Source organism: Pseudophryne corroboree, chromosome 8, assembly GCF_028390025.1.
Source record: "Pseudophryne corroboree isolate aPseCor3 chromosome 8, aPseCor3.hap2, whole genome shotgun sequence".
Taxonomy (NCBI): Eukaryota; Metazoa; Chordata; class Amphibia; order Anura; family Myobatrachidae; genus Pseudophryne; species Pseudophryne corroboree.
Window position 1 is genome coordinate 442,434,470 of NC_086451.1, and position 13,054 is coordinate 442,447,523.

General features: G+C 56.1%; 1 long non-coding RNA gene across 2 annotated transcripts in view; it reads right to left on the bottom strand.

The window, feature by feature from the left end:
* LOC134949510 (uncharacterized) overlaps positions 1-13,054 on the bottom strand; it is a 75,501-nt gene that overhangs the window by 61,972 nt on the left and 475 nt on the right. The gene's annotated exons all lie outside the window — the stretch shown is intronic.

The window sequence follows — 13,054 nt, forward strand, 5'->3', positions numbered from 1 at the left end:
TTTCGGCCATTACCTTGGTAAAGACCCTGGGTGCCGTGGACAATCCAAACGGCAGCGTCTGAAACTGATAATGACAGTTTTGTACCACGAACCTGAGGTACCCTTGGTGTGAAGGGCAAATTGGGACATGAAGGTAAGCATCCTTGATGTCCAAGGACACCATAAAATCCCCCTCTTCCAGATTCGCTATCACTGCTCTGAGTGACTCCATCTTGAACTTGAATTTTTGTATGTACAGGTTCAGAGATTTCAGATTTAGAATAGGTCTTACCGAGCCGTCCAGCTTCGGTACCACAAATAGCGGGGAGTAATACCCCTTTCCCTGTTGTAGAAGGGGTACCTTGACTATCACCTGCTGAGAATACAGCTTGTGAATGGCTTCCAATACCGTCGCCCTGTCGGAGGGAGACGTTGGCAAAGCAGACTTTAGGAACCGGCGAGGGGGAGACTTCTCGAATTCCAACCTGTAACCCTGAGATACTACCTGCAGGATTCCGGGGTCCACCTGCGAGTGAGCCCACTGTGCGCTGAAATTCTTGAGGCGACCCCCCACCGCCCCTGAGTCCGCTTGTAAGGTCCCAGCGTCATGCTGAGGCCTTTGCAGAAGCCGGGGAGGACTTCTGCTCCTGGGAAGGGGCTGCTTGGTGCAGTCTCTTACCCTTTCCTTTGCCTCGGGGCAAATATGAATGTCCTTTTGCTCGCTTGTTCTTATAGGAACGAAAGGACTGCGGCTGAAAAGACTGCAGCTTTTTCTGTTGGGAGGGGACTTGAGGTAAAAAGGTGGACTTCCCGGCTGTTGCCGTGGCTACCAAATCCGATAGACCGACCCCAAATAATTCCTCTCCTTTATACGGCAATACTTCCATATGCCGTTTGGAATCCGCATCGCCTGACCACTGTCGTGTCCATAGACTTCTTCTGGCAGATATGGACATCGCACTTACTCTTGATGCCAGAGTGCAGATATCTCTCTGTGCATCTCGCATATAAAGGAACGCATCCTTTAATTGCTCTATAGTCAATAAAATACTGTCCCTATCCAGGGTATCAATATTTTCAGTCAGGGAATCCGACCAAGCCACCCCAGCACTGCACATCCAGGCTGAGGCGATTGCTGGTCGCAGTATAACACCAGTATGTGTGTATATACTTTTTAGAGTATTTTCCAGCCTCCTATCAGCTGGATCCTTGAGGGCGGCCGTATCAGGAGACGGTAACGCCACTTGTTTGGATAAACGTGTGAGCGCCTTGTCCACCCTAGGGGGTGTTTCCCAGCGCGCCCTAACCTCTGGCGGGAAAGGGTATAATGCCAATAACTTCTTTGAAATTAGCAGTTTTTTATCAGGGGTAACCCACGCTTCATCACACACGTCATTCAATTCCTCTGATTCAGGAAAAACTACAGGTAGTTTTTTCAGACCCCACATAATACCCCTTTTTGTGGTACTTGCAGTATCAGAGATATGCAAAGCCTCCTTCATTGCCGTGATCATATAACGTGTGGCCCTACTGGAAAATACGTTTGTTTCTTCACCGTCGACACTGGATTCAGTGTCAGTGTCTGTGTCGACCGACTGAGGTAAAGGGCGTTTTACAGCCCCTGACGGTGTCTGAGACGCCTGGACAGGTACTAACTGGTTTGCCGGCTGTCTCATGTCGTCAACCGACTTTTGTAGCGTGCTGACACTATCCCGTAATTCCATAAACAAAGCCATCCATTCTGGTGTCGACTCCCTAGGGGGTGACATCACCATTACAGGCAATTGCTCCGCCTCCACGCCAACATCGTCCTCATACATGTCGACACACACGTACCGACACACAGCAGACACACGGGGAATGCTCTGATAGAAGACAGGACCCCACTAGCCCTTTGGGGAGACAGAGGGAGAGTTTGCCAGCACACACCCAAGCGCTATAAATATATATAGGGACAACCTTAATAAGTGTGTTCCCTTTATAGCAGCTCAAATATTATAAATATCGCCAATAAGTGCCCCCCCTCTCTGTTTTTACCCTGTTTCTGTAGTGCAGTGCAGGGGAGAGTCCTGGGAGCCTTCCTCGCAGCGGAGCTGGGCAGGAAAATGGCGCTGTGTGCTGAGGAGAATAGGCCCCGCCCCCTTTTCGGCCGGCTTCTTCTCCCGGTTTTTTTGGAACCTGGCAGGGGTTAAATACATCCATATAGCCCCAGGGGCTATATGTGATATATTTTAGCCAGAATAGGTATATTACATTGCTGCCCAGGGCGCCCCCCCCAGCGCCCTGCACCCTCAGTGACCGCTGGTGTGAAGTGTGCGGAGAGCAATGGCGCACAGCTGCAGTGCTGTGCGCTACCTCATGAAGACTGAGACGTCTTCTGCCGCCGGTTTCTGGACCTCTTCTCTATTCGGCATCTGCAAGGGGGTCGGCGGCGCGGCTCCGGTGACCCATCCAGGCTGTACCTGTGATCGTCCCTCTGGAGCTAGTGTCCAGTAGCCTAAGAAGCAAATCCATCCTGCACGCAGGTGAGTTCACTTCTTCTCCCCTAAGTCCCTCGCTGCAGTGAGCCTGTTGCCAGCAGGACTCACTGAAAATAAAAAACCTAACAAATTTTTTCTAAGCAGCTCTTTAGGAGAGCCACCTAGATTGCACCCTGCTCGGACGGGCACAAAAACCTAACTGAGGCTTGGAGGAGGGTCATAGGGGGAGGAGCCAGTACACACCACCTAGTGGTCAAACTTTTAAAATTTGTGCCCTGTGTCCTGCGGAGCCGCTATTCCCCATGGTCCTGACGGAGTCCCAGCATCCACTAGGACGTCAGAGAAATACAGGCGACAGTGATACAAGGCAGGGGCTGTGTATGCGGCGGTACAGCAGCTATATACAGGCGGCAGTGATACAGGGCAGGGGCTGTTTGTGCGGCAGTACAGCAGCTATATACAGGCGGCAGTGATACAGAAAGGGGCTGTGCTGCGGTACAGCAGCTATATACAGGCGGTACTGATACAGGCAGGGGCTGTGCGGCGGTACAGCAGCTATATACAGGCGGCAGTGATACAGGCACGGACTGTGGGGCGGTACAGCAGCTATATACAGGCGGCAGTGATACAGGGCAGGGGCTGTGTGTGCGGCGGTACAGCAACTACATACAGGCGGCAGTAATACAGGCAGGGGCTGTGTGTGCGGCAGTACAGCAGCTATATACAGGCGGCAGTGATACGGGAAGGGGTTTTGTGTGCGGCGGTACAGCAGTTATATACAGGCGACAGTGATACAAGACAGGGGCTGTGTATGCGGCGGTACAGCAGCTATATACAGGCGGCAGTGATACAGGGCAGGGGCTGTTTGTGCGTCAGTACAGCAGCTATATACAGGCGGCAGTGATACAGAAAGGGGCTGTGCTGCGGTACAGCAGCTATATACAGGCGGCAGTGATACAGAAAGGGGCTGTGCGGCGGTACTGCAGCTATATACAGGCGGTAGTGATACAGGCAGGGGCTGTGCGGCGGTACAGCAGCTATATACAGGCGGCAGTGATACAGGCAGGGGCTGTGCGGCGGTACAGCAGCTATATACAGGCGGTAGTGATACAGGCAGGGGCTGTGCGGCGGTACAGCAGCTATATACAGGCGGCAGTGATACAGGCACGGACTGTGCGGCGGTACAGCAGCTATATACAGGCGGCAGTGATACGGGAAGGGGTTTTGTGTGCGGCGGTACAGCAGTTATATACAGGCGACAGTGATACAAGGCAGGGGCTGTGTATGCGGCGGTACAGCAGCTATATACAGGCGGCAGTGATACAGGGCAGGGGCTGTTTGTGCGGCAGTACAGCAGCTATATACAGGCGGTAGTGATACAGGCAGGGGCTGTGCGGCGGTACAGCAGCTATATACAGGCGGCAGTGATACAGGCACGGTCTGTGTGGCGGTACAGCAGCTATATACAGGCGGCAGTGATACAGGCACGGACTGTGCGGCGGTACAGCAGCTATATACAGGCGGCAGTGATACAGGCAGGGGCTGTGCGGCGGTACTGCAGCTATATACAGGCGGTAGTGATACAGGCATTTGCAGTGTGTGCAGGGAGGCGGCGCTGTGCGGCGGTACAGCAGCTATATACAGGCGGTAGTGATACAGGCAGGGGCTGTGCAGCGGTACAGCAGCTATATACAGGCAGCAGTGATACAGGCAGGGGCTGTGCGGCGGTACGGCAGCTATATACAGGCGGCAGTGATACAGGCAGGGGCTGTGCGGCGGTACTGCAGCTATATACAGGCGGTAGTGATACAGGCATTTGCAGTGTGTGCAGGGAGGCGGCGCTGTGCGGCGGTACAGCAGCTATATACAGGCGGTAGTGATACAGGCACGGGCTGTGCAGCGGTACAGCAGCTATATACAGGCAGCAGTGATACAGGGCAGGATAGCGATATAAAGGGAGGCGGCGCTGTGCGGCGGTACAGCAGCTATATACAGGCGGCAGTGATACAGGGCAGGAGCTGTGTGTGTGGCGGTACAGCAACTACATACAGGCGGCAGTGATACAGGCAGGGGCTGTGTGTGCGGCAGTATAGCAGCTATATACAGGCGGCAGTGATACGGGAAGGGGTTTTGTGTGCGGCGGTACAGCAGTTATATACAGGCGACAGTGATACAAGGCAGGGGCTGTGTATGTGGCGGTACAGCAGCTATATACAGGCGGCAGTGATACAGGGCAGGGGCTGTTTGTGCGGCAGTGTGTGCACAGCGCCGCCTCCCTGCACACACTGCAAATGCCTGTATCACTACCGCCTGTATATAGCTGCAGTACCGCCGCACAGCCCCTGCCTGTATCACTGCCGCCTGTATATAGCTGCTGTACCGCCGCACAGTCCGTGCCTGTATCACTGCCGCCTGTATATAGCTGCTGTACCGCCGCACAGACCGTGCCTGTATCACTGCCGCCTGTATATAGCTGCTGTACCGCCGCACGGTCGACCGTGCCTGTATCACTGCCGCCTGTATATAGCTGCTGTACCGCCGCACAGACCGTGCCTGTATCACTGCCGCCTGTATATAGCTGCTGTACCGCCGCACACACAGCCCCTGCCTTGTATCACTGCCACCTGTATATAGCTGCTGTACCGCCGCACACAAAACCCCTGCCCTGTATCACTGCTGCCTGTATATAGCTGCTGTACCGCTGCACAGCCCCTTCCTGTATCATTGCCGCCTGTATATAGCTGCTGTACCGCCGCACAGCCCCTGCCTGTATCACTACCGCCTTTATGTAGCTGCTGTACCGCCACACACACAGCTCCTGCCCTGTATCACTGCCGCCTGTATATAGCTGCTGTACCGCCGCACAGCGCCGCCTCCCTTTATATCGCTATCCTGCCCTGTATCACTGCTGCCTGTATATAGCTGCTGTACCGCTGCACAGCCCGTGCCTGTATCACTACCGCCTGTATATAGCTGCTGTACCGCCGCACAGCGCCGCCTCCCTGCACACACTGCAAATGCCTGTATCACTACCGCCTGTATATAGCTGCAGTACCGCCGCACAGCCCCTGCCTGTATCACTGCCGCCTGTATATAGCTGCCGTACCGCCGCACAGCCCCTGCCTGTATCACTGCTGCCTGTATATAGCTGCTGTACCGCTGCACAGCCCCTGCCTGTATCACTACCGCCTGTATATAGCTGCTGTACCGCCGCACAGCACCGCCTACCTGCACACACTGCAAATGCCTGTATCACTACCGCCTGTATATAGCTGCTGTACCGCCGCACAGTCCGTGCCTGTATCACTGCCGCCTGTATATAGCTGCTGTACCGCCGCACAGACCGTGCCTGTATCACTGCCGCCTGTATATAGCTGCTGTACCGCCGCACAGCCCCTGCCTGTATCACTACCGCCAGTATGTAGCTGCTGTACCGCCGCACAGCCTATGCCTGTATCACTACCGCCTGTATATAGCTGCTGTACCGCAGCACAGCCCCTTTCTGTATCACTGCCGCCTGTATATAGCTGCTGTACCGCCGCACAGACCGTGCCTGTATCACTGCCGCCTGTATAAAGCTGCTGTACCGCCGCACAGACCGTGCCTGTATCACTGCCGCCTGTATATAGCTGCTGTACCGCCGCACACACAGCCCCTGCCTTGTATCACTGCCGCCTGTATATAGCTGCTGTACCGCCGCACACAAAACCCCTGCCTTGTATCACTGCTGCCTGTATATAGCTGCTGTACCGCTGCACAGCCCCTGCCTGTATCACTGCCGCCTGTATGTAGTTGCTGTACCACCGCACACACAGCCACTGCCCTGTATCACTGCCGCCTGTATATAGCTGCTGTACCGCCGCACAGCGCCGCCTCCCTACACACACTGCCCCTGTATATAGCTATCCTGCCCTGTATCACTGCTGCCTGTATATAGCTGCTGTACCACTGCACAGCCCCTGCCTGTATCACTGCCGCCTGTATGTAGTTGCTGTACCGCCGCAGCACAGCCCGTGCCTGTATCATTGCGGCCTGTATATAACTGCTGTACCGCCGCACACAAAAACCCCTTCCCGTATCACTGCCGCCTTTATGTAGCTGCTGTACCGCCGCACAGCCCCTGCCTGTATCACTGCCGCCTGTATATAGCTGCAGTACCGCCGCACAGCCCGTGCCTGTAGCACTGCTGCCTGTATATAGCTGCTGTACCGCCGCACAGCCCGTGCCTGTATCACTATCGCCTGTATATAGCTGCTGTACCGCCGCACAGCCGCTGCCTTTATCATTGCGTCCTGTATATAGCTGCTGTACCGCCGCACAGCGCCGCCTCCCTGCACACACTGCCCATGCCTGTATCACTACCGCCTGTATATAGCTGCAGTACCGCCGCACAGCCCCTGCCTGTATCACTGCCGCCTGTATATAGCTGCTGTACCGCCGCACAGTCCGTTCCTGTATCACTGCCGCCTGTAGCTACTGTACCGCCGCACAGACCGTGCCTGTATCACTGCCGCCTGTATATAGCTGCTGTACCGCCGCACAACCCCTGCCTGTATCACTACCGCCAGAATATAGCTGATGTACCGCCGCACAGTCTATGCCTGTATTAATACCGCCTGTATATAGCTGCTGTACCGCTGCACAGCCCCTGCCTGTATCACTGCCGCCTGTATATAGCTGCTGTACCGCCGCACAGTCTATGCCTGTATTACTACCGCCTGTATATAGCTGCTGTACCGCCGCACAGCCCCTGCCTATATCACTACCGCCAGTATATAGCTGCTGTACCGCCGCACAGTCTATGCCTGTATTACTACCGCCTGTATATAGCTGCTGTACCGCCGCACAACCCCTGCCTGTATCACTACCGCCAGTATATAGCTGCTGTACCGCCGCACAGTCTATGCCTGTATTACTACCGCCTGTGTATAGCTGCTGTACCGCCGCACAGCCCCTGCCTATATCACTGCCGCCTGTATATAGCTGCTGTACCGCCGCACAGCCCCTGCCTGTATCACTGTCGCCTGTATATAGCTGCTGTACCGCCGCACAACCCATCCCTGTATCACTGCCGCCTGTATATAGCTGCTGTACCGCCGCACACACAGCCCCTGCCTTGTATCACTGCCTCCTGTATATAACTGCTGTACCGCCGCACACAAAACCCCTGCCCTGTATCACTGCCGCCTGTATATAGCTGCTGGACCGCTGCACAGCCCCTGCCTGTATCACTGCTGCCTGTATATAGCTGCTGTACCGCCGCACAGCGCCGCCTCCCTGCACACACTGCCCCTGTATATAGCTATCCTACCCTGTATCACTGCCGACTGTGTATAGCTGCTGTACCGCAGCACAGCCCGTGCCTGTATCATTGCCGTTTGTATATAGCTGTTTTACCGCCGCACAGCCCCTGCCTGTATCATTGCCGCCTGTATATAGCTGCTGTACCGCCGTACAGCCCCTACTTGTATCACTGCCGCCTGTGTATAACTGCTGTACCGCCGCACAGCCCCTGCCTGTATCACTGCCGCCTGTATATAGCTGCTGTACCGCCGCACAGCGCCGCCTCGCTGCCCACACTGCCCATGCCTGTATCACTGCCGCCTGTATATAGCTGCTGTATCGCCGCACAGCCCCTGCCTGGTTCACTGCAGCCTGTATATAGCTGCTGTACCGCCGCCCAGCCCGTGCCTGTATCACTGACGCCTGTATATAGCTGCTGTACCGCCACACAGCCCCTGCCTGTATATAGCTGCTGTTCCGCCGCACAGCCCGTGCCTGTATCACTACCGCCTGTATATAGCTGCTGTACCGCCGCACAGACCGTGCCTGTATCACTGCCGCCTGTATATAGCTGCTGTACCGCCGCAAAGCCCCTGCCTGTATCACTGCCGCCTGTATATAGCTGCTGTACCGCCGCACAGCCCTTGGCTGTATCACTGCCGCCTGTATATAGCTTCTGTACCGCCGCACATGCAACCCCTGCCTTGTATCGCTGCTGCCTGTATGTAGTTGCTGTACCGCTGCACACACAGCCCCTGCCTGTATCATTGCCGCCTATATATAACTGCTGTACCGCCGCACACACAGCCCCTGCCTTGTATCACTGCCACCTGTATATAGCTGCTGTTTCGTCGCACACACAGCCCCTGCCTGTATCATTGCCGCCTGTATATAGCTGCTGTACCGCTGCACAGCCCCTGCCCTGTATCACTGCCGCCTGTATATAGCTGCTGTACCGCCGCACACACAGCCCCTGCCTGTATCGCTGCATCCTGTATATAGCTGCTGTACCGCCGCACAGTCCGTGCCTGTATCACTGCCGCCGTATATAGCTGCTGTACCGCCGCACAGCCCCTGCCTGTATCACTACCGCCTGTATATAGCTGCTGTACCGCAGCACAGCCCCTTTCTGTATCACTACCGCCTGTATATAGCTGCTGTACCGCAGCACAGCCCCTTTCTGTATCACTGCCGCCTGTATATAGCTGCTGTACTGCCGCACAAACAGCCCCTGCCCTGTATCACTGCCGCCTGTATATAGCTGCTGTACCGCCGCATACACAGCCCCTGCCTTGTATCACTGTCGCCTGTATATAACTGCTGTACCGCCGCACACAAAACCCCTTCCCGTATCACTGCCGCCTGTATATAGCTGCTGTACTGCCGCACACACAGCCCCTGCCTGTATCACTGCCGCCTGTATGTAGTTGCTGTACCGCCGCACACACAGCCCCTGCCCTGTATCACTGCCGCCTGTATATAGCTGCTGTACCGCCGCACAGTCCGTGCCTGTATCACTGCCGCCTGTATATAGCTGCTGTACCGCCGCACAGCCCCTGCCTGTATCACTACCGCCTGTATATAGCTGCTGTACCGCAGCACAGCCCCTTTCTGTATCACTGCCGCCTGTATATAGCTGCTGTACTGCCGCACAAACAGCCCCTGCCCTGTATCACTGCCGCCTGTATATAGCTGCTGTACCGCCGCATACACAGCCCCTGCCTTGTATCACTGTCGCCTGTATATAACTGCTGTACCGCCGCACACAAAACCCCTTCCCGTATCACTACCGCCTGTATATAGCTGCTGTACTGCCGCACACACAGCCCCTGCCTGTATCACTGCCGCCTGTATGTAGTTGCTGTACCGCCGCGCACACAGCCCCTGCCCTGTATCACTGCCGCCTGTATATAGCTGCTGTACCGCCGCACAGCGCCGCCTCCCTGCACACACTGCCCCTGTATATAGCTATCCTGCCCTGTATCACTGCCGTCTGTATATAGCTGCTGTACCGCAGCACAGCCCCTTCCTGTATCATTGCCGCCTGTATATAGCTGCTGTACCGCCGCACAGCCCCTGCCTGTATCACTACCGCCTTTATGTAGCTGCTGTACCGCCACACACACAGCTCCTGCCCTGTATCACTGCCGCCTGTATATAGCTGCTGTACCGCCGCACAGCGCCGCCTCCCTTTATATCGCTATCCTGCCCTGTATCACTGCTGCCTGTATATAGCTGCTGTACCGCTGCACAGCCCGTGCCTGTATCACTACCGCCTGTATATAGCTGCTGTACCGCCGCACAGCGCCGCCTCCCTGCACACACTGCAAATGCCTGTATCACTACCGCCTGTATATAGCTGCAGTACCGCCGCACAGCCCCTGCCTGTATCACTGCCGCCTGTATACAGGCGGTAGTGATACAGGCAGGGGCTGTGCAGCGGTACAGCAGCTATATACAGGCAGCAGTGATACAGGCAGGGGCTGTGCGGCGGTACGGCAGCTATATACAGGCGGCAGTGATACAGGCAGGGGCTGTGCGGCGGTACTGCAGCTATATACAGGCGGTAGTGATACAGGCATTTGCAGTGTGTGCAGGGAGGCGGCGCTGTGCGGCGGTACAGCAGCTATATACAGGCGGTAGTGATACAGGCACGGGCTGTGCAGCGGTACAGCAGCTATGTACAGGCAGCAGTGATACAGGCAGGGGCTGTGCGGCGGTACTGCAGCTATATACAGGCGGCAGTGATACAGGCAGGGGCTGTGCGGCGGTACTGCAGCTATATACAGGCGGTAGTGATACAGGCATTTGCAGTGTGTGCAGGGAGGCGGCGCTGTGCGGCGGTACAGCAGCTATATACAGGCGGTAGTGATACAGGCACGGGCTGTGCAGCGGTACAGCAGCTATATACAGGCAGCAGTGATACAGGGCAGGATAGCGATATAAAGGGAGGCGGCGCTGTGCGGCGGAACAGCAGCTATATACAGGCGGCAGTGATACAGGGCAGGAGCTGTGTGTGTGGCGGTACAGCAGCTACATAAAGGCGGTAGTGATACAGGCAGGGGCTGTGCGGCGGTACAGCAGCTATATACAGGCGGCAATGATACAGGAAGGGGCTGTGCTGCGGTACAGCAGCTATATACAGACGGCAGTGATACAGGGCAGGATAGCTATATACAGGGGCAGTGTGTGCAGGGAGGCGGCGTTGTGCGGCGGTACAGCAGCTATATACAGGCGGCAGTGATACAGGGCAGGGGCTGTGTGCGCGGCGGTACAGCAACTACATACAGGCGGCAGTAATACAGGCAGGGGCTGTGTGTGCGGCAGTACAGCAGCTATATACAGGCGGCAGTGATACGGGAAGGGGTTTTGTGTGCGGCGGTACAGCAGTTATATACAGGCGACAGTGATACAAGGCAGGGGCTGTGTATGCGGCGGTACAGCAGCTATATACAGGCAGCAGTGATACAGGGCAGGGGCTGTTTGTGCGGCAGTACAGCAGCTATATACAGGCGGCAGTGATACAGAAAGGGGCTGTGCTGCGGTACAGCAGCTATATACAGGCGGTAGTGATACAGGCAGGGGCTGTGCGGCGGTACAGCAGCTATATACAGGCGGCAGTGATACAGGCACGGACTGTGCGGCGGTACAGCAGCTATATACAGGCGGCAGTGATACAGGGCAGGGGCTGTGTGTGCGGCGGTACAGCAACTACATACAGGCGGCAGTGATACAGGCAGGGGCTGTGTGTGCAGCAGTACAGCAGCTATATACAGGCGGCAGTGATACGGGAAGGGGTTTTGTGTGCGGCGGTACAGCAGTTATATACAGGCGACAGTGATACAAGGCAGGGGCTGTGTATGCGGCGGTACAGCAGCTATATACAGGCGGCAGTGATACAGGGCAGGGGCTGTTTGTGCGGCAGTACAGCAGCTATATACAGGCGGCAGTGATACAGAAAGGGGCTGTGCTGCGGTACAGCAGCTATATACAGGCGGTAGTGATACAGAAAGGGACTGTGCTGCGGTACAGCAGCTATATACAGGCGGTAGTGATACAGGCAGGGGCTGTGCGGCGGTACAGCAGCTATATACAGGCGGCAGTGATACAGGCACGGACTGTGCGGCGGTACAGCAGCTATATACAGGCGGCAGTGATACAGGGCAGGGGCTGTGTGTGCGGCGGTATAGCAACTACATACAGGCGGCAGTGATACAGGCAGGGGCTGTGTGTGCGGCAGTACAGCAGCTATATACAGGCGGTAGTGATACGGGAAGGGGTTTTGTGTGCGGCGGTACAGCAGTTATATACAGGCGACAGTGATACAAGGCAGGGGCTGTGTATGCGGCGGTACAGCAGCTATATACTGGCGGCAGTGATACAGAAAGGGGCTGTGCTGCGGTACAGCAGCTATATACAGGCGGTAGTGATACAGGCATAGGCTGTGTGGCGGTACAGCAGCTACATACTGGCGGTAGTGATACAGGCAGGGGCTGTGCGGCGGTACAGCAGCTATATACAGGCGGCAGTGATACAGGCACGGTCTGTGCGGCGGTACAGCAGCTATATACAGGCGGCAGTGATACAGGCATGGACTGTGCGGCGGTACAGCAGCTAAACACAGGCGGCAGTGATACAGGCAGGGGCTGTGCAGCGGTACAGCAGCTATATACAGGCGGCAGTGATACAGGCACGGACTGTGCGGCAGTACAGCACCTATATACAGGCGGCAGTGATACAGGCAGGGGCTGTGCGTCGGTACTGCAGCTATATACAGGCGGTAGTGATACAGGCATTTGCAGTGTGTGCAGGGAGACGGCGCTGTGCGGCGGTACAGCAGCTATATACAGGCGGTAGTGATACAGGCAGGGGCTGTGCAGCGGTACAGCAGCTATATACAGGCAGCAGTGATACAGGCAGGGGCTGTGCGGCAGTACGGCAGCTATATACAGGTGGCAGTGATACAGGCAGGGGCTGTGCGGCGGTACTTCAGCTATATACAGGCGGTAGTGATACAGGCATTTGCAGTGTGTGCAGGGAGGCGGCGCTGTGTGGCGGTACAGCAGCTATATACAGGCGGTAGTGATACAGGCAGGGGCTGTGCAGCGGTACAGCAGCTATATACAGGCAGCAGTGATACAGGCAGGGGCTGTGCGGCAGCTATATACAGGCGGCAGTGATACAGGCAGGGGCTGTGCGGCGGTACTGCAGCTATATACAGGCGGTAGTGATACAGGCATTTGCAGTGTGTGCAGGGAGGCGGCGCTGTGTGGCGGTACAGCAGCTATATACAGGCGGTAGTGATACAGGCA